General features: G+C 56.5%; 1 long non-coding RNA gene across 1 annotated transcript in view; it reads right to left on the bottom strand.

Moving 5' to 3' along the window:
• The window catches only part of LOC140594779 (uncharacterized), a 28,258-nt gene extending 8,394 nt beyond the window's left edge, over positions 1 to 19,864 (bottom strand). The window contains exon 1 of the long non-coding RNA XR_011996084.1: positions 19,412 to 19,864. This is a non-coding gene — a long non-coding RNA (uncharacterized lncRNA). The remainder of the gene's footprint in view (positions 1 to 19,411) is intronic.
• Positions 19,865 to 21,415: the final 1,551 nt, after the last annotated feature.

The following is a 21,415-nucleotide window of genomic DNA, read 5'->3' as shown; positions in this document are numbered from 1 at the left end:
GTAAGTAGTATCCCAGAATAGGCCCATGGCCTTGGTGCCACAGACTCTTTTTTTGCTCATGGAGCCTGGGCTCTGCAGAAGGGTGGGAGTCCCAGGAGGGTTCTGAGTCTCAGCCCTGCAAGGCTGGAGCTGCCAGGTGACTTGCTTGGCTCCGAACAGTGCTCCGTTCACCACACCAGATGCACCCACCAGCTCTCCACAAAGGAAGCAGACGATTGAGTTGACTCAGGAGAGGCACTCCAGCAGTGTGGACCCCCCCCCAGGAAGGCACTTTCCAGGACACTCAGTGTTGGGCAGGACTGGCTGGTGCTTTGTGAGGTCCACCTGTGCACACAGATTGGTTCCTTTAAAGATGCTATTTATAACTTGATCCCCATCTGCTTCCAAAGGGGGCTTGGGAAATGCAAGAAACAACAGAACTGTGTAAATAGAAATGGCAGGCTGATTCATAGATTATTAAACTCCAAATCAGCCGTAAGTTTTATTCTGAACTTCCTGGCACCTAAGGCAAAAAGGGAAGCCAGAAGGATTTGTCAACTATAGATTCATATTTGTATGTTCAGATTTTTCAGGAAATTATAGGAGAGGATGGCACTTTCAAGGGAAAGCCATGGTAGGTGTGGGATGGATCCCCACTCTGGCCTCCAGAAAATCAATCGACCTGCCTGAAGCAGGAATAATGATAATAATAATAATAATGAACCAGTGTCTACCTTGTTCTCTCCACTCCCCCAGGAATAATGATAATAATAATAATAATGAACCAGTGTCTACCTGGTTCTCTCCACTCCCCCAGGACAGTGGGCAAGCCTGAGAGCACTGTGCAGACCATGACTATGCTGTATGTAGGATGCTTATTGTAATCCAGGAAGCTTCTGGACAGCAAGGATTGTGGTCACACCTCCCATTCAGGTAGACCACTACAGTTCCCAGGTCAGTGCTGGTCTGCCTGTCTTCCTGACTGGGCCATCCCCTTCACTCTCCAAGCAGCTTGGCTTGGGGATAAATCATAGGTCACCATATACACGTGTGTATATGTATTTCTATTTATTGCTCTTACTAATGTATTAATGAAGTCTGTGATCTCCAGAGGTGTATGTTAAGAAAGAGTTAACAAGATACTAAGTCCAGGGAACAAGAGGGGATGTTTGCAAGATGTCACTTCTGAAGTTGTAAGCTGATTCTCCAGCTCGTGGGGGCTTTAGTCCCTTGTCTCAAAGGCTCAGGGGTGGGAAGGAAAAGGAAATGCAGGAGGCAAGCTCTGGGCAGTTCCAAGAACCCTCTCCACCATGGGCACTGGGAGAGAGCTCTGTCACTGCCTGTGTGATCTGGGCAAGAAACAGAATATCTGTGAGGCTCTTCTTATCTGTAAAGTAAGGTTGTTGGAGGAGAGGAAATGGTTGGACAAATTGCTAGGCAGCTCATGGTGCCTGCAGCAGACACAGGGGAAGGCACAGGCAGCTTTGTGATTCTCCGCACCTCACTGTGTGCAGGAACCGGTTCCATGCTTCACCCTGCCTGGAGCCAGACAGCCACCACCTTTTTCTGTGTGGGCAAGGTTTTAATTATGAATTCCTTTTGTTAGCTGATATATGACTTCTCAGAGTTTCTGTTTCTTCTTGTGTCAGTTTTGGTAATTTGTATCTTTCAGGGAGTTTGCTTTTTTCTGCTAATTGTCAAATTATTGGCATAAAGTGGTCCATAGTGTTCTCTTGTTTCCCGTTTGATGTCTCTGGGGTCCTGGCGATGTGCTATGTTAGCTTTCATTCCTGATGTCGGAATAAAAACAAAATTTTGTTTTCTGTGTCTCTTTTTTTCCTGAGTAATCTAACTAGGAGTTGATCAATTTTTATTAATCTTTTCAAAGAATTAGCTTTAGGGTTTTTAAAGTTTTTCTATATTGTTTAATTTATATTTTATTGATTTCTGCTCTTTATTGTATGCTTCCTTCCAGTTTTTCAAGCTTAATTTCCTCTTTTTTTCCCACATTTTCATGTAAAAGCTTGGATAATTTCTTTAAATCCTGTATTTTCTATCATGAGCACTTAAAGCTACGATGTTCACTTTAAGCACTATGTGGGTGATAGTCTGCAAATGTTGGTATCGTGTTTTCATTATTATTTAGCTCAAAATATTTTTTATTTTCTTCATGATTTGTTATATTCATAGGTTATTTAGAAATTTATTGTTTAATTTCCAAATAATTGAGGGAATTTTACAGATACCATAATGCAGTCAATTTCCAACTTTGCTACAGTTCAATCTATTTTGTATGATTTTAATTCTTTCATATTTATTCAGATGTGTTTTGGTGAATAAGCCATGTGTAGCTGAGTAAAAAAGTGTGTATTCTACTCTTGTTGGGTGGAATATACTATAAAATTAGGTCATGTTGGTTAATAGTGCTAAGTCTTTATATCCTCACAGATTTTTTCTCTACATATTCAATCAATTACTGAGAAGAGAGTATGAAAAACTCCAACTATGATTGTGGATTTCTCTTTGTCTCCATCTAGATTTGTTAGTTTTTGCTGCACCTATTTTGAAGCTCTTATTATGCACACTCATTTATGATTGTTATGCCTTCCCAGTGAATTGAAAATACCTATATTCCACTTATGTTTTGAAGGACTTTTTTTGGTCATGATATAGACTTTTAGGCTCACAGCTTTATTTAAATACTTTAAAGATGCCATTCTGTGACATTTTGGCTTGTAGTGTCTCTCATGAGAGGTCAACTGTGTATCTTTATCTCTTGTATATAATGTGCCAGTGATTTTCCTCTGGCTGCTTTTTTTTTTTAATTTATTTACTTATTTGAGTGAGGTGGGGACAGAGAGAGAAAGAAACCTAAGCAGATTCCATGCTCAGCACAGAGCCTGATGCGGGAGTCAATCTCACAATCCCGAGATCATGACCCCAGGATCATGACCTGAGCAGAAACCAAGAGTTGGAGCTCAACCACCTGAGCCACCCAGGCACCTCTCTCTGGCTGCTTTTAAGCTGGCTTCTTTATCTTTGATTTTAGTATATTTTTAGGTATTTTTTAAATGTTTATGCTGCTAAGATTTTATTGATTTATGGGTTGATGTTTTTCATCAAATTTGGGAAAATCTGTTATTATTTCTTCAAATGTACTTTTTAGCCCCACAGTCCTTGCATTAGATAATATATTAGTATATACTATATAGTATATTAGTATATTAGACTCCTTGGCACTGTCCCATGGGTCATTGAGGGTCTTTATTGTTATCATTGCTGTTTTGAAGGCTTCCCCTTTCCCCTTTCTATTCTTAAATTTAGATTGTTTCTAAGGAACTTTTTTATTTTGAAATCCTTCAGTCATTTCTTCTATAGTCTAATCTGCTCTTAGATTCATCCTATGAATTTATTTCAGATTTGTATTTTTCAGTTCTACATTGTCCATCAGATTTTTCTCCTTATAGTTTCCACTCTGTTGAGAGTCTCCATCTCTTCATTCATGTCTTTTGTTTTAAATATTTCTTTTGTATTTCCAACATCTGTGTCATTTCTGGGTCTGCTCTAATGACTGGTTTTTATTTTATGTTTTCCTAGTAAAAGAAATATCTATCAATAATTTTGCATGTCTAGTAATTTTGTATTGTATGTTGGACTTTGTAAATCCTGGATTGTTGATGATCTGAGTCATGTTGTGTTTTGCAAAGAGTGTTAAGTGTTGTTGTGGCAGAGTTAGTTTACAGGCAACTTGGATTAATATGTCCAAGCTTCGTTGGACCATGTGAGGGCAGGGTCTCAAGTAGGGGTTGACTGGTTCTGCTTTTGAGACACGCTGTCTGGGGTGTTTGGTGTGGTCTCTCCTCTCCGGTAGTCTGGAGTCTCCCAGCACTGTGGCAACTCCTGATTCTTGTCAGCTCACAGCCCTCAGGGGTTCTCAGCCAGGTTTTGTCACATCCCATCCTGGATGTGTGTGGCTTACTGTTCACAGCTTCGGAGGAAGGCTGTGCAGATTTCTGGGCTTTCTTCTTTGTGCTGCGTCCTCCCCTCTGTGCTCACAGACACCTCAGCAGTCCACCTTCAGTCTCTGTTTCTTCAGTCTCTTGGGACCACTGCGCTTCAGTCTCTTGGGACCACTGCGCTGTGTTGGAGCTCTTCTTACCTGTGCAGGTTTGAGAATGGCTCTGCTCAGGAAGCTGGGGTGTTGTCTGTCATGCACACGTTTGGCCCACCTTAGTAGTTGTTTATAGCAGGAGAGTAAGTCCGATGCCCATTCTATGTATCATAGTCAAAAGCAGTGTCCACTCTAACTTTGCACCTGCTGCCTTGCATTTCTTGTGCCCTTCTGAAGAACAGCCCCAGTCCCATCAAAGCCCAACTCAGTCCTCTGGACCCATTTCAAAGGTGCATCATCAGTAACCTTTTCCCTGGTCCCTTTGGGATGGAGCTGTCCCCACGCTGAGCTTTATCATATTCTCACGGCATTTTCTTCTGGACATTGAGCAAATCGAAGGTCACAGGCTCTGTCCTGTGCTCTGTGAAAATCTATATGGTGCCTGGCACATTGTAGCTTCGATAAACATGATTTTATTTAACTGTTGCTAGAGCAGAGGGGACTGCTCTCTGCCCACTGCTGACCTCTCAGGCTAGGGTGGGATGGACATTGAAAACAGTGAGAGTGAGCATACCGGACCAGAGGAGATCTAACTCCTTTGTTCTCTGTATGTGGGAAGTTTGCTGATGCACTTCAATTATGTCAGTCATCTACTCATTATTTAACCAAATTCATCGAACATCAACTGTATGAGGCTTTGGGGCTAGAGATAAAATGCCTTGTCTTCACAGAGCCCTGAGACTGGAGTGAATGGGGAGAAATAAGGGAATAAGTGATGTCCATCAAGGACCCTGGAATATAAGCCTAGAGGGGCCTTAGCCAGCCTGGCATGGGCGCCCACATGTATGGGCCAGGCCAGCTCTCCTGTTGGGGACCCGGGCAGGACATCTCCCAGGGGAGGTTCTGGGCCAAGTGTGCCCTACCTGAGGGTAGTCAGGCGTCTCAGGAAAAGTGGTAAGAGCAGGTGGGTCCCCACCACCTCATCTGGCCCTGCTTCCTACTGTTTTGATTATACTCTTTGCTGCTAGGTTTTTGGGAAAAGAGGCCAGGTGGCTTGTCAGGAAGAGAGGGGCCAGAGGAGTCTGTGTCCCCCTCAGCGCATCCCTGGCTCCAGGGGCCTGTGACTACGCCCCCTCCTAGCCCCCCATTCTCTGTCCCCCTCAGTTCCTCCTGGTCTCTTCTCTCTCCCCTCAGAACCCCTCTCCTCCTGCAGCAACAAAGAAGTCACTGTCAGCCACCACCCGGCCCCACCCCACCTGCTCAGAGACACTGACGCAGACTCCTCCCCCCTCTTCCCTCCTGCCCTCTCTCCCCATCTTGAAAGGCAGGAGAAATGAAGTCGAGATCTTCTCTTGGTGATAATTATTGAAAAGTTCAGTGCAGAGACAGACAGTGATGCTATGAGGAGGGAGAAGGGGGGAGGATATTAAAATGCATGTGCACAGCTTGGCTTTGCAGCAGATGTTGGCATAATTAGAGAGGAAAAAATTATGAAATTAATTTGTGGTTCAATGTAAATTTCAGCGCTGGGCTCCAGTCACCTCGTGTGCACAGATAGACACGCACACGCACACACACACGCACACACACACATGCACGCATAGCCCAGCTGCCAGGGAAGTGGTAATTGTCAGAACCTATCCAGGGGGAGAGACTGGCATGAAAAACAGGGAGGAAGGGGACCGAGGGTGGGATGCGTCCTCTTAAAGGCACAGCCACTCCAGGGGCCGCAGGAGTGTGCCCCTCCCCCATGAGGGCACCTCTGCCCTCTGCTTAGGGTAGATGCACACACTGCTGGGCTCTGGGCATCCCCACTCCCCCACTGTGTGCAGCCCGCCCTCCCACTGCCAGGGCCAGCTCCCGGGAAGCAGCAGTTCAGCTGGTTCAGGGGTTCAGTCTGTAGCCGGGGTGGGAGCAGTCCAGGTGCGCGGACTGTGAGCAAAGGCAGGAGGCAGCGGCACAGGTTTGGTGATGGCATGTTGTCACTCTGGCTGGTACAAGGTATACTGAGGGGGGGTGCCCAGGCCAGGCAGTGTCTGGGCAGCACTGGGGAGCCATGGGGAGTTCCTGGGCAGGGCAGGGGCATTAGGCAGCTCCTCGCTGAACCTCCTGGCTCTGGTCCCTCACCTTCACTCTCCTGCGTGTCAGCGTTGCTGGGACTTCTGAACCAGGCAGCTGCCCCTTGCAAGGCCCCCCAGGACAGGTAGACGCAGCAGAGGTGCCCTCTCCCACCACACTGGAGCTTCACCGGCAGCCCCCTCATCCTGCCCCCTACCAGACTGGGCTGACTCAGTGACCCCCTGGCCTATTTCACTGTCTGCCCACTGAGGGCTTCCCTGGGTGCCCTGGGATATGTCCGAGAAGGAGGTGTCCCTGGAAGCCCCTGGCTTCCCACTGGCTGCCACGGGGCCTCCATTCACCTGTGAACAGTGACGAGCTTGTGGTGAATGCATTACCCACTGCCTTCTCAGTGTACCCTGCGTGCCGAGGAATCACCCACAGCCCAACTTGGGGGCTCTGACCTGAGCCTCGGACCCCCAGGACCTCCACCTCCACCTTCTGTGGATGCTGAGACTTCCCATCACCTTTCTCACTTGGTGATTTCCCCACGTTCCCTCCAGGGGCTCTGATGTGTGTCCCCAAGCCTGGGCACCTATGCCCTGTGCCCGCTATGAGCTGTTCCAGCCTACTGGGAACTCCTATTCACCACTTTCTTCCTCATCCTCCAACACACTGGATGAAAGCTCTCTACTGGCCCCTGTTCCCCTGAGGAGTCCTCATCCTCATGCACCCAGCTCAGACCTTCCTCCTCCAGGAAGCCCTCCCTGACCACCCACTAAAGGGCAGGCACTTGTCTCGAGTTGTCAGTGACGTCTCTGCCCCTCCCTGCAGGACCACAGGCCTCTTCAAACACTGTGAGAGGCACCGCAGGCTTGAGCAGGTACCCACAGTCTCCTGGTTGTTTTCCATCTTCTCAGGAAGCCACATCGACATGCTCTGAGATTCATTATCTATGTCACGTTAATTCTCCTGGGACACGAGAAGAGGATTGGCTCTCTAAGACTCAGGCATTGCGGTTGGGGGGGTGCTTGCCCTCAGGGCATCTGGGTGGCAGTTCGGCAGGTGTCCAGCAGTGGCTCTGGCCTGGTTTCACGGTGTGGCTGGTCACAGCCCTGGGCAGGTAGCCCCCAGTGCAGGCGGGTTCAGAGGAGACAGCTGGATGGCCAAGAGTCAGGATTTTGTGTAGGGCCATTGGGCCCATGAGGGCTGGAGCCAGTGCTTTCTCCGTGTCCCTGTGGGCTCAGTACCCTGTGCCAGCTGCCTCCTCTGGACAGGGACAGAACTTGTGCAGGACTCTCCTGAGACACTCATGGTTGCCCAGGTCCTGTGGGTAAGCTCAGGCTGGCTTCCAGCCCTCTCTGAGTGATGGAACAGGCCCAGGCTGGGCCACAGCTGGGGTGAAAGCATGTCAGCTTCCTGCCCCTGACACTGTCTCCCTGCACGGCCAGCAGGAGGCTGTGGCCTCTCCTCATTCTTCAGTCTCTGGGGGCAGACAGACCAGTCCCTGTGCTGTGTTGCAGGCCAGAGCCATGTTCCCGGGCAGAGTGCATTACCTCTCCAACCTGTTTCTCCTGCTGCCCAGGCTGGGCGTAGGGGTGGAGGATGCCATGGTCCCTCTGAGATGCTGGGACAAGGCAGGGTAGTGTAGATGAGGTCCCAGGCTGGTAGAGGTGAGGGGGGGAAGCCACAGTCCCTCTGAGACGCTGGGACAAGTGGGGTGGTGTAGATGAGGGTCCAGGCTCCAAACAGCCAGGCAGGAGGCTGATGTTTCTCACTTGGGCAACAGCCATAGAACTGCCCCCCTCACCGAGGCCCCAGGGCTCCCTCCCCACCACCCTGAGGAAGGTCAGCCTTCTTTGTACCCCTGGATTCTGTTTCTTTGTTTCAACTCATCCACATTCACTTCCTTGCAGGATAAACAATCAGCAAGAAGGGAGGTTGGGTCCGGGTCCGTGTGAATCTCGTGTGTAAATGGGTGTGCCCACGCTTGAAGGCACACAGAGTGGGGCTGCGTGTGGCGGGGGAGTGTGCAGGGTGGGTCATGGGTCTGTGCCTCCAGCCCTGTGTGTGTCTGTGTAGCATGTGGTCATGAGTGTTCATGGGGTTATTCCCAGAGGCCCCCCACCCCGCTCCACTCCCCAGCTCATTAAGGCTCTCCCATTATTCTGACATTTGTGCGCGTCACGTACTGGCAAGAAGTAATTTACTTAGAAGAAATTAAAAGTTCATTTTAATTGAGCGCACACTGCAGTATGCAAATGAGCACATTATGCACCCAACGCAGAGACAAAGCTATAATCAGCGCTTAACCCTGCACGTGCCGGCCCTCGTGCTTGTGCTGCATGGCTCTGGGGGGTGGAGAAGTTGCCCCGTCCCTGATGGGGGGCAGGCCACCCTGGCCTGACTCGTCCCTCCTGAGCCTCCTGTGAGCCTTTTCTGGATGTCAACAGCCACGTGAGCGCTGGTGCCCGAGGGACAGCCCCAGGCCCTGAGCGCACCTCAGGCTCCAGCCAGGGCCCGGGCCAGCTGGGCTCAGCCAGGCCAGCAGCAACCCAGCCCAGGCCAGGCCCAGCGGTGGGGAATCCCTGAGGCCTGCCATGCCCACCCCGCTGGAGGAGGGTCTCTGGGTGCTGGGTGCTGAGGGTTGGTGTCTGGTGTGTGCGCCACCCCTGGGAGGCAGAGCAGTGGGAGAGCCTGGGCAACCTGCAGGTCATACCAAACAGGCCAGGTCCAGGGTTGCTCCATGTGCCCTGCCCCAGGTGCGTCCATCCACTTACTGCCATTTATACTTGTCCTGGAAGTTCAGGAGGAGCAAGTGGCACGTCTGAGCGATGGAGACCTCTCAAGGAGTCAGGCTGGCCTCCATCCCGGGGACCTGCCTGAGTGCCTATGCGACATGCCCCCACCCAGGGCAGCAGGCAGGGTCTCCAGCTGGAGGCCAGAGACAAGTGTCATGTTCCCACTGTATGTCATGCGTGGCATCTCTCCCTCCTCTGTCAGCGGGGCTGGCTGTGTGGGGCCCCTCACCGAGGCATCCAGCATCCCATGAGATGTGCCACTGCAGCCCACGGCGGGGCCTGCACCCCACTCCCGCACTTCCCTTCCTCTTGTGCTTTGGTGTCTCTTCTCTGGTCCTGCCATGCTGGTGGCTAGGCCAGCACCTGTTCAGCTCAGCCTAGCACACCCCAGAACTAGGGGGGACAGGGTAGGCTCCCCATTCCATTTCCCCGAGGACCCTGCCCCTGGGATAGAAGCTGGGCTCCCACTTGAGCTGTGGTTGGTCCCTGGGTGCTTATTTTTACGTCAGATTTTCCCTACCTGTCAGACCTGGGATTTTTAATGACACTGAAAATGAAGCTGGATCACAGATGTGAGCTGACAGCCAGCTGCGGGAGGGAGGCGATTACCGCCAGACCCAGCCCGTGATGCCCGCAGATTCGAACAAAGAAGCTATCCTGGCTCACTGGGGTGAGCCGAGACAGCAGGGGTCCAGGGAGGCTGTTTCTGTCCTGCCAGAGCACCCCCACTGCCCAGAGGCCACTGACTGAGCTCAGTCCCTTGGGGGCCGAGGCAGCGTGGCCCTGGCCCTCCCTCCCCTTCAACACCCCCAGCCCTGCCATGGCTCAGCTCCCGAGTGTGTTGATGCTCCATCTCCCAGGCTGCCTGAGGGAGCCTGATGGGCCCAGGAATCTGCATTATTAGGTGCCTTAGGACTACCCTGTGGACTGCACAACTGGTGTCCTCAGGCCTCGGCCTGACATAGAGAGTCCTCTCCCGGTCCACAGCCACATGGCCCCCTATTCCTAATTCCCTGGGAGGAGGAATGGTAGAGGCAAGAAGGGGTATAGCAGTGCAGCTTCTTTCCTCTTATTGTACCCCCAATTTCCTGGTGTGATGTTCTCCGGCCCCAGTGGGAGGCCAGCAAGTCTGTCTCCCTTGCTGCCAGGCTGAGTCCCCACAGCTGTCCCCTGACAGCTGAGCTGCTCTGTGCTGGTCGTGGCATTAGGCAGGTTTTCCAGCCCCTGTGCCTGTTCCTCCAGTGTCACAGCCACGACCTGGCTGCTTGGCTGAGTGGTGTAGGGGTTCTCCCCATCCTCCCTGCAGTGGGGGGGACCGTGGTGAGGGGCCCAGCCACTTGTCTAGGCCCTGACCCAGCCATACTGGCTCTGGGGTGTTCCGGGGTGGTCCTCCTCTGGCAGCCCTTCTCTTGCTACAGCCAGAGGGTCTGGTTTTGGATGTCGTTGTGTCTCTGATACCACTGCCATCCTTCCGCCTTGCGGCTCCCAGGCACCCAGCTGGCCACTGGCCTGTGCTTTTGTAGACTGCTTCCCCTCCCTAACCTCGCCACACCCTGTGTCCTATGGCGCCTGTGCTGGGAGCTACATACTCCTGTGGCTGTAGTCACAGTCTGCGGCTCCGCAGCTCTTGTCACTGTAGACTTCTGTGGTTGAGTGTGCGTGTTAATACCCATTGGCACTGACTCCATTGCACGTGTGCCGTGTGCCAGGTGTGGTACACGGCCCCATTGGAGGGGTTCCCTCTAGGCCGTGGCATAGTCCACAGCAGAGCTCGGGCCTTTCAGAACCCAGCTCTGTGTGACCCCAAGGCCTGTGTTCTTGGTCAGGGTGTGCTGCTGAGGTGGGAAGGAGGCAGTGTGCTGGGCAGTCTCCCATTGGTGTGGGTGGCCAGCAGTCCAGCTTGCAGCCCAGGGGGTGCAGCACTCGCCAGCAGCGGGATTTGTGGCCATGAGAACACTTGTGGGAGCAGGATGTTCCTGGGTCTGTGGCCCAGGTCTCTTCTGTGCTGGCAGCAACACTGCGGCTTGATGGCGTGCATGTGGGATGTCAACTAGCCATGGGAGGGGGCACCTTAGAGCCCATCTATTCCAGGTGGCAAATGGCTGGCACAGAGTAGCCCCCTGCAAGTCCCATGGGCTGTGGGACAGGGCTCTGTGACTGATAAGCTCACGATGAGAACAGGCCTCTCTTGATGCTGAGAAACTGAGTCTCCAAGAGGGAAAGTGGCCTGGCTTGGATTCCCCTGCAGACGCCAGTGTTATCTGTGCAAGCAGCCGTCTGCCAGGCCTCCCATGTCTGGTGGTCCATGCCCATGATCCCCATGGGCTCTCAGCGTGCCCATAGTAGCTGGCTGCTTCCTGATGTGGGGCCCCCATCCTGATTCCAAAGCTGTGGTTCAGGCGGAGTCTGTGGACTCTAAGAAATGCCATGCGTTGCCCAAGTGCAGCTGTGTCCCTTACTGCTGCTGGGCATGACAATGGGATGGTCTCACTGGTGTTTGCTGGCATGGGCCCAGCGTGGCTGCGCTTTGCACACTGCCTCGTCTGGTCCTCTAGGCAGGGGGACAGAGATCGGCTGTGTGCTGGTGTCTCTGCCGTGCTGGAGATAAGGCCCTCATCTAAAAGTCTCACCCATTAAACATGGGCTCTGGGGGAACCAGAGCTGCCTGGTCACTTTGATGCTCCAGACTTTTCCAGGTGGACATGCTACTGTCCTCTGAGTGGGACTCTCAGCCATAGCATGTGGCAGTGTGGCCTGAAGATGCAGTCCGTGGACATCCTCAGTGTCTCACTTCAGCCTGCACCAAATCCTGCAGTCCTAAGTGCCCTCCTCACAACTAGAGAGAGGCTCAGAGAAAAGTGGCTAAGTCCAGGGCACTGCACTGGCCTCCCTGTGCCCTCATCAGGATCTTTCTGAGACCTCACAAGCCCTGAATCTGACCAGATGTCTCTGATATGCCTCCTGCCCCTTAGGCCTGTACTATCACAAGTTCCATCACTTGGAGGAACATCCTCCTCTGCCTGTGAAAAGCCTTCTCCTGCAGGACCCAGGGCAAATGCCACTTCCTCCAGGAGCCTGCCTTGACTGCTCCAGTGGAAGCTCATTTTCCCTCTGAAATTGGAGGACTCCCTGCAGTGTGTCCTCTACCACCTTCTGTGAGTGCTGGCCTCTCACCCTGGTCGAGGGGGTGGGGGGCAGCCCTTGTACCCACCACGGGCCCCAGCACTGTGCCAAGATGGGATTTGGTGTCCTGTAGAGGCAGTAGGGTAAGTAAGGACATGGATGAAGATGAGGGATGGCTGAAGGGCCCAGGTGTCTCCAGTTCCTGACAATTGTAGGTGGGGGTCGTGAGCAGACTCCCAGCAGCACCAATCCCTGGACTGCTGGGCCTCCAAGGTCCCCGTATGGGCCCAGCAGAGAATGGGGCCCAGCCTGTCCGGGCATGTGTGGGGGCCCAGGGCCTTGGTGGGCTGGCTGTGCCCCATGCAGGGCCTCCCCCGGGCTCCACACGGCAAACAGGAAAGAGTTAAGTCCTCTGCAAGAAGGAAGTGGTAAACAATTTTCTCTCCCTCGGCTAAATTAATATGCAAATTCCTGCACCCCTCCACTCCCTTCCCCTGCCTCGAAATTAGCGAGGTAGAATGCTCCGGCTAATTATACATTCAAACGAACAGGCAGCTTCTGGCGCCAAGAGGGCGCCGGAGGAAACTGATGTGTGTGCGCGTGCGGCCCTCCTGCTACATCTGGAGCCGCGCTCCTGTGGCCCGCAGATGTGACCTGGCAGTGACCGCGACCACCCAGGCTTAGGCAGAGGTGCGGAGATGGACACTCTGCACACACTCCCCTGGTCACGGGCGGTGGGGAAGGGGAGTGCAGAGGGGGAGACCCTGCACGCTGTCCCTTGTCCCCACCTGCCAGCCCACATCCCACCCTGCAGACAGGAGCCCCCGGATCCTACAGTCAGGACTGACTGCGAGCCGGGGGGTGACGGCTGCTGTCCAGCGGTCAGAGCCGGGCAGAGCCGGGCAGAGCATGGGTCCTGCTGGGCTGGGTGGGAGACAGGGGACAAGCCCTGGAGCTGCACCCAGAGGCTTCCCTGCAGGGTGGGCCGGGGCTTATGCGGGAGCCTCACCTCCAGCCACAAACTGTTCTACTCGTCGCAGTTGTGGGTTAATTTCATCCCAGAAAGATGTTTTTCTGCAGAGTGGGAATTTGAACAGCGGGAGACAAGAGGCTGCCTGGGCGCCAGGGGGCGGATCAGTGTCAGCAGGTGGTAGACAGAGCCAGACCCCCTGACCCCTTCTCAGGGGGCTGGTTCTTTCCCCTTCTGTGGGGCCCAACTCATCCTTGCACCTCCTCACATGTCCTGTGGGCAGCCCTGGGACCCACTGCCCCTCCAGCTTTGGTTTGCTCCATGGGCCCCTGGGGCCCCTGTCCCTTCCCTGCACTCCTGGGGGCACTTTTCCTGGTGCTGTGTTTATTTTTGTTGGGTATGGGGTTGGTTTTCCCAGAGTCTGGGAGGGGACCTGGTGGAACAGTGCCATGTGCTGGACTTAAGATGTGTGGCCTGGAAGGTGAGTTGATGAGGAGCCACAGGGTAGCAGGAGCCCCTGGGTGAGGGAGTCCAGTGACTAGAAACCCTTACCTCTCCCAGGAGGCTGTAAGGACACTGAAGTGGGCTGATGGGTAGGTGGTGACCCAGCCTGACGACTTACAGTGGAGCCAGGCAGACAGGCGGCCCCAAGCCCATAGCAAGCCGAGGTCAGAGAGGAGAGCAGAACCCCTTCCTCTTCCCCCCTCCCCCGTGTTCCCTCACCTGGAAGCAGAAGTGTGGACCAGGCTTCGGAGGACACTGGCATGCACACTGTGGCTCCTAGGTCCAGGTCATGGCTTGGGTCATGCCATGAACTTGGACATTCCCTGAAGGCCCCAGAGCGCAGCACTGATCTTAGTAGAAGGCCCAGAACAATCCTGCTCCCCAAAGAGGAAAGGGAAGCAGGGGCTACAGAGAAAACTGGGAGGGAAGATAGGGCCAGGGGCTCTGGAAGCTGGCGAGGGCTGGTGAGGACCAGCAGGGCACACAAGTCCCTGGTTACCTGCCACCCCAGCCTCCCTGCCCATCGGGAGAACAGCCCAGCTTCCCAGAGCCAGAAGGATCAAGAAGGTGAGCGGGAGAGCATGGTCCCCAGCAGCAGTGACAGGATTGATGGAGGATGTGATCACAGCTCTCCTCAGCACCTTGGGCAGGCACTTGCCAGCTGGATGGACAGGGGCGGCAGAGGAAGACAAATCACCCGGGAGAAGCAGTGCATCTCAGAGCTGCCGACGTGGCTATGATCAATAGGGACCCGCAGCTCTGAGCAGCCGATAGCGAGTAATAAATGGGAGCAAGTGGACAAGCGGATTAATGAGGCCTGGCGTGGGGAGGGTCTTCAAGAGGGGCCAGGAGCACAAGCCTGGGGTGAGAATGAGGTGGGAGGTGGGGTGTCCATGGAGGCCTCCAGGGGTGGGGGGCCCGGTGGATGAGGCAATGTAGACAACAGGACAGAGCCCACCTACCCCACCAAGTGTGACCTGTGCTTCTGGGGAGGGGAGGCAGGCCTTGCACACCTGACCCCACGCCTGACCCAAGCAGCACCATCAGACAGGCCTAGCGATGGGCACTGGACACTCTGGGCTGGGGTCTCTGGGAGGGGAAAAGGGCCAGAAAGCTGTTCCTCTTGCTTTCTGGCAGCAGCCCCCTCCCAGGAGATGCAAGGCTGCCCTAGTCGGGTTTGGGGTGCTTTGTCCTCTGACGGTGATGCATGGCCCCACTAATTCTCTGCACACGGCTGTTAATTCTGGCGCAGCTGCTGCCCCCGCCCTCCAGGCGCTCCGTAACGCCAGGCTGCGGAGCGCACTACAAATTAACACCATTTGTTCTGCCGAACGTGTTTTATTCCTACACTACACGCATAGCTTATTACCTCGCCGGCAGCGCGGGGAGAGAGGCAGCCGGGCTGGGGAGCAGAGGGGGATGTGGCCCCTCTGGCTCTTCTGAACCCCCAGGCCCTTCGCCGGCACTGGACCCATGGACTGTGCCCTTGTAGGGCCACATCACTCCTGGGGGAGGGTCCTGGTTCCCATTTGCCCATCCTGGTGACAATGACCAGGGGTCCAGGCTTGACATTCCTGGGCAGTCTGTTCCTGCACCGTCCAGCTCCCTGTCTTGGGGAGACGATCTGACCTCTGAGTTCCTGTGCCTGCCTCCCCAATAGTTAGACCTCCTTGGGCAGAGCTCAGCCTTGGCTGGGTTCATGGCACCGTTACCAGGTTTTTACCTGGTCACTGCAGGTGATTGTTCTCAATGTCTGAGCAAGCAGCTAGCCACAAAGATTCGATCCGGAGGCCAGGGCAGGTAGGTAAGGCCCTGATGGAGTCGGGGATCCCCTCCCAGGCTGGAGCCTTCCTTGCAGATGGACAGAGTGGAGCTTGGTCGGGTGATCCTGGGCAGTGTCTCCAAGTTGGGACCCTGCAAGTGTGAGGGACATCTATTGCCCATGGGGGGCAGGATTCAGGCCCTGGTAGGCACAGGCCCTCCGTAGTTCCGCCTGCAGAGCCCTCACACAACAGTGCTTCCCCGCACCCTGTGGGCATCTCAGGAGCAGCCCTCCCTTGGGACCAGGGAGGCCCTGGCTGTGCAGAAGGCAAGAAGGCAGAGGATTTTGCTAAAAACCTGCCATATGCTGACTTCTCCTAAGACCAGGGACACAAGGACACCTCTAGGCGAGACCCACCTGCTGACCTGTCCCCTCATCCCTGAGCCTCCTATGTTGGAGGGATGTGTTCTGCACCTGCAGGAGTGGGGTACAGAGTGGGGCAATGCTTGGGCGGCTTGCACAACACACCTGGATCCCATCCAGGGGCTTTTCGAGGGTCCTAAGCCCGTTTTCCTGCTCACAGATGAACATAAAGGCAGCCGGATGGGGAGGCTCCACTGGGGCTGGGGTGGCCCCGGGGAAGAGGCAGCAGACGGGTTGTCTAGACCATGGGTGGCCAGTGGTAGTTGCCAGCCTGGGCTGAGTGGAGCCTAGTCACTACCTGCTGGCATTTCCAGGGCTGATGCGGGCCAGGCTCTACACCAAGCACCGTGCTTCTGTGACCTGTGGTGTGGCTTTTACAGACGAGAAGGTGGAGATGGGACAGATCACGCAGCAAGTACCCCTCTGCCCCCTTACCAACCATGTGGAGATGGTCTGGGCCCCCTAGCCCCCACCAGCATCCTAGCCCTGAGGATACCCACCACTGGTCTGTAAAGCACACTGTAATGCCTAGAGCCTAGTCAGATTTGGGGAGAGGAGGGTGGGGCTGCCCAAGTGTGGGCAGCACTGGAGCAGAGGTGCTGAGGGCCCGGGCCAGACGGGAGGGAGCAGACAGCCAGCCTTGGGGCCATCAGGGGCAGCCACCCAGAGGCACCTTGGGCCTGGAACCCCGGCCTCCAGACAGCTGTCTTGTTTCATGGAACGCTATGGTGGGGGCTGGGGTCCAGGAGCCGGTGCAGCAGCCCACCTCATTCCAGGCCAGGATGCATGCCTGTGGAGCACCTGCCCACTGGTGTGAACAGCTTGCATGGGGCTGGGGGACTGGGAGAGCGACCCCTGCAGGGGCTGCTCAGCCAGCTGGCCCCAGTGCCAGGTCTGCTCCAGCTGGGAAGGGGCACAATGACTGGGGTCCTGTCCATTGCATTTCAGGGACCTGGTGAGGAGGTCAGTGAGGGCACAAGGCTGGCCCCGCAGGGGCTGCAGATAGTAGTTGTGGTTCTCCAAGGGCCCTATAAGGGCCTGGGGGCTGCCCTGCATGACCAGCATGTGGAGGATGTCTGGCCCAGAGCACAGGGTTGAGTCTGTTCTGCTCAACATTATGAACCTTGACTCTGTCTCTGTGTCTAGAACCCAGTGGATAGTAGATTTTCAGTTGATAATAACAAGACAGACAGATGGACAGCGGGTAACTGAAGTGCCAGGAAGAACTGCCTGTGGTTGCCGCCACACTGTGGCAGGGCCTTCGGTGGGCTATGGGTCAGGTCTCATTGCCAGGGGGCAGGGGCCCTGGGACACCAGAGCAAATGATGGAAGGGAGCCGCCAAGCAGAATGGCCAGTCCCATGAGGGGCAGCCGGTGCTCCTGAGAGGTGGCTAGCGTTTAGAGCAGGGGTTGGGTGGGCACGCTTGCAGGCACCTGCTATTCCTGGGACCGTCTGCAAGGCTGGGTGCCTGGGCTGACCCTCCATGGTGTGGGGAGCTACAGAAGCTCTTCTGTCAAGAGGCAGAAAGGCTCCGTGAATGTTTCATTACAGATGCAATGTGGTGTCCGTGAGGAACATCTGGCGGGAGTCTCCCGGGAGCTGGGAGCCCATGCAGGAAGCAGGACTATGAAATTTGGCAGCAGAGGGGCCAAGAGCAGTGAGCAGAGGCACTGGCCTCTGCTGCTGAGGGTGACTTGAGTCCAGCCACCCTGTGGTCCCTCTGGTTCTTCCTGCCACCCACCCTGTTTCCAGAGAGAAAGATCTGCCCGTGTGAGGGTGGACATCCTGGCCATCCTTCTCTGTAGCCTCCACAGCATAGCTCCCACTACCAGCCCCACCTGGCCTAGGCCCATGGCCACTAGAACAGGCTGTGATTGGCCAGGGGCAGAGGGGACGGTCACAACAACCTGGAACTCCTTGGTTCCTGGTATTCCCTGCTGGATACTCAGACCAGGGATCACCTGGGCCAGGCCAGTGCCTGCCCTGCTGGTGGGGGTGTCAGGGCTATTATTAGAAAGTCCTGGGGTCTGGGGACAGAATGAGCCCCCCTACACCCAGCCTCCAAAGTCCTGGGCAAACATGTGCTGGCATAGGGTGTGGTCCCAGAAGACCTGGGAAAGCTCTCTCCACAGGATTTTTTTGATCCACACCTGCCTGTCCTCTGGGGGATGCCTGCCCACCTCATGGCCACCCATACTGAAGCATGGAGACCATGACCACCCTCTGCCAAGTGGCACACCCCAGACAATACCCGCCAGCGCCCAGTGCCATGGAGCCTACTCCTGGGAGCTCCAGAGAAGCTGCTCACCCGGTACTCTGAGAGGTGAGGTTCACACAGCCAGCCCTGGTTCTGGGAGCCCCTTACTCCCACTGCCCATCCAGCCAAGTGGATGGTGTGTCCATCGGAACCCCTTCCCTCTGCCTGAGCATCTTCGTGAATGGGCCTCTTCGGGGGTCTGAGCCCTGCCTCAAGCATTCTGTCTCCCCTGATGCCAGATACCGTGTCCCCCGGGCTCCTGCACCAGCTGTGCTCCCCCCCCGCCCCCCAGTCCCTGTATCTCAGCCCAGACCCCTAGCTATCCCCCAGGGTGAGGCTGCTCTGGCCCCAGCCAGGCTCCACACTCAGCTCTTCACGCTCCCGCAGCCTTAGCTCCTGAGTCAGCAATCTCCACCTCTGCCTTGCCTGCCACATGCCCCAGGCCTCCTTGTGTGGCACCTTCATTCTGTGTCCACGCCAGCAGCTCAGAGCATCACACAGGACAGGACCCAGTGCAGAGCCCCTGGTGCTGTCCCACCTGCTCCTGTGCCCCAGCCTGAGGCATGTGTCACTTTGGCACATGTGCTTAGAAAAGGGGAAGATACACTGGCTCCCTCCCACCCGCCCAGAGGGGGTGGCCAGACACCTGCCCACTGCACACACACCCTCTTCTACCTCCTGCTGCCCTGGCCCTTTCTGCTCAAGCACGGCTGTTCCCCATTGGACAGCTTGCCCCTGTGCCCTTGGCAGCTGGGCTCCTTGGCACCACCGCCCAAGCTCCTGCTGATGGGCACGTTTGGCTGCAGTCCCACTGCCTGCGCACAGACACTGTGGTGCCGAGCCAGTCTGTGGGGCTCTGGGCAGCTGAAAGGGAGGAAAGTGGAGACGCTTGTCTTGAGGCCTTTCAGCCCCTCCAGCCATGTCCCCAAACCTGTCCTCCCAACCCCCACTGGGTCCCTGGGTTGACCTTTGAGAAGAAATGGCAGACATACAAGGACATTTGGGGACACCCTGGGGACAGGGTGGCCCTGTGAGCCAGCGGGGCATCAGGTGGAGGTGGCGCAGCCAGGACCCCAGAGGGAGGGGCCCGAGCGCCAGAGCCAGCAGCGCTGCCAGGCTGAGGACCTGGGCTGTCCCCTCGAGCCCTCGCGCTGCACAGCCCAGCCTGCCCGGCCTTATTCCCGTGTGCAGGGAGAGTTCCCCCGCCGCCCCGACGACTCATGGCCACTGCACCTGAACCAACAGGCCCCCAGGGTGGAGGACCGTCTCCTGCGCCCTGGACAGTGCTCAGGGAAGCGGGCTTGAAAGGGTCCCCCTTATGCTGGCCTGGACTCCGGACAGCCCAGAGCCCCCTGGGTGCAGCCGGCGCTGCAAGCCGCCCGCCTCGCACCCCCGCCCAGGCCGAGCCGCCGCGCCCGTTACCTGTGCCGCTGCCCGCGGCGCCTGCGCCCCGCCGAGTCCTCCACCGCTCCTTCGCCCAGCGCTGCCGCCTTCCCACGCCGGCCGCCAGCAGTCGGCGGTGGGTTTTGTTTGCGAGTCTGGCCCCCCGTGGCAAGCGTCCATCTCCCCCACAGCCGCCCCGCACCTCGCCCTCTTCGCCGCCCGGGTGCCAGCGCGGAGGGGGCTGGCACGGACGGAGCCGGCCAGCCTCCCGCAGCTGAGCGCAGCCACGCCGCCACTGCTGCTTTTTTGTATTTGAAACACACACGCACTCTCGCACACGCACACGCACGCACGCCAAGCCCCCCGCCCTGGCGACACGCATCCCTTCTGTCAGGAGCAGCCCCAGCCAAGAAAGCCCGGCAGCGGGCGGGCGGCCGCGAGCCGGGCTGCGCCAGCGTGGCAGCCTTCCTCTCCTCGCCGCCTCCCTCCCGCGCAGCCAGCGGGACTCATGTCGCACTCGGGAGCCTTCTGATTGGGTGCCCCTCGCTGCCCGCCGCTCGCTGGCGGCCACATCCGGCCCTGGCCCTTCCCAGAGGGGCGCTTCTGGTGGAGCACCACTGCCCACTGGATGGCTGGGGCCTGGCCTCCTGCAGCTGCCAGTGTGGCGGGCAGCCGGGCCACCCAGGGCCACCAGGGAAGGCATGTGGTAGTGGCGGGGCCGACCTCCAGTGGAGAGGGGGTGGTGGATGCCACCGGCTGGCCGCACGGGGGGCCACCTCCATCTTCCCCTTGCTCATAGGCCACCAGGCTTTAGCGGCCAGCACAGGGCCTGCCAGAGCCTGTGTGGGGCGGGGGTGGGGGAAGGGGGGTGCCTGGCCCCAGGCTCCTTCCGTGCTGACCACGCTGGGCGAGGTGGGTATCCATCCCTCTCTAAGACCCCTGTGGGTAAAGGTGCACCCCATCACCCAGCAGGCCCTGCCACGGGCCACGTTTCCCCTCCTGCCCATGATGTGACCCCTGAGGCGGTGACACCTGAGGTCTGTGGCCACCATAGAAACTGCCACGCTGCCCAGCCAGGTGACACCTGCAATCCAGGTGTGGCTGTGGGAGCCGGAATTGTGGCAGGTGTAGTGATGTCTCTGTGCCCTTCCCTGGAGGGTGTAGTCCATGGAGAACAGAAGAGCAGAAGTCTCCAGAACATCCCCTCAGAACGAAATGAGCCTGCTGACCCTTGGGCTGCGGGGAGCAGACAGGAACATGAGACAATGAACAACCAGGTGTCTAGTGTGGGGTTGGGATGGGCCTTGCTTGGTGTGGGGTCAGTGAGGGCAGGCCAAATGGAAGGCAGACCCACAGCCACAGGTAGAGCCGCCCCAAGCCCTGTCCTCAGGATACCTGTGTGTGCCAGAGGCCCAGTCTCCCCCGTGTCTGCCCACCCTAAGCTCTCCTGGGCTCCACTTGTCACCCTGATGGATGAGCTGAGTCAGGGGACCCTCCCCCCTGCATTGGGTCAGTGCCTCACCCATCACTGGGGGCTCCTGGGAGGGCCAGCCATAGCAGCTGCCTGAGTGGCCTGATTCATGCCTTCAGAGGTCCCTGAGTAGACATCAAGTGCCTATCACCCCTAGCCTCTCAGCCAGAGTCAGGGGCAGGGAGCTGCACCCCCAGAACCCGGCCCCCAAAGTCTCTCTTGGCTCCCAGAGCCCCAGTGCTGCCTGCCTTGGTAGAGGGGCTTCCTGTGGTGGTTCAGTCGCTCGAGCTGGGGGCATTCCCCAGGGTGCCAGCCTGCCCACGGCTCTACAGGCCATCCTGCTGCTGGGCTGTGCAGTGACCATACATGCAAGGACATGTCCACAGCCTGCCTCAGTGCCAGACCCAGCTGCCCTGTGGCACAGCCCATCACCTCCTGTGACCTTGTGTACCTCAGTTTCCACGATGGAGAACAGCAGCACTCACAGGCTGGGTGGGGCTTAGTGGGGCTCTGGATAGAGCTGTGTAAGTAGATGTTAGTTTGGATGAAAAACTTGGGTTTTACATTTGAGT

This window comes from Vulpes vulpes, chromosome 12 (assembly GCF_048418805.1).
Source record: "Vulpes vulpes isolate BD-2025 chromosome 12, VulVul3, whole genome shotgun sequence".
Lineage (NCBI taxonomy): Eukaryota > Metazoa > Chordata > Mammalia > Carnivora > Canidae > Vulpes > Vulpes vulpes.
This window is presented reverse-complemented; position numbering and strand designations above follow the sequence as displayed.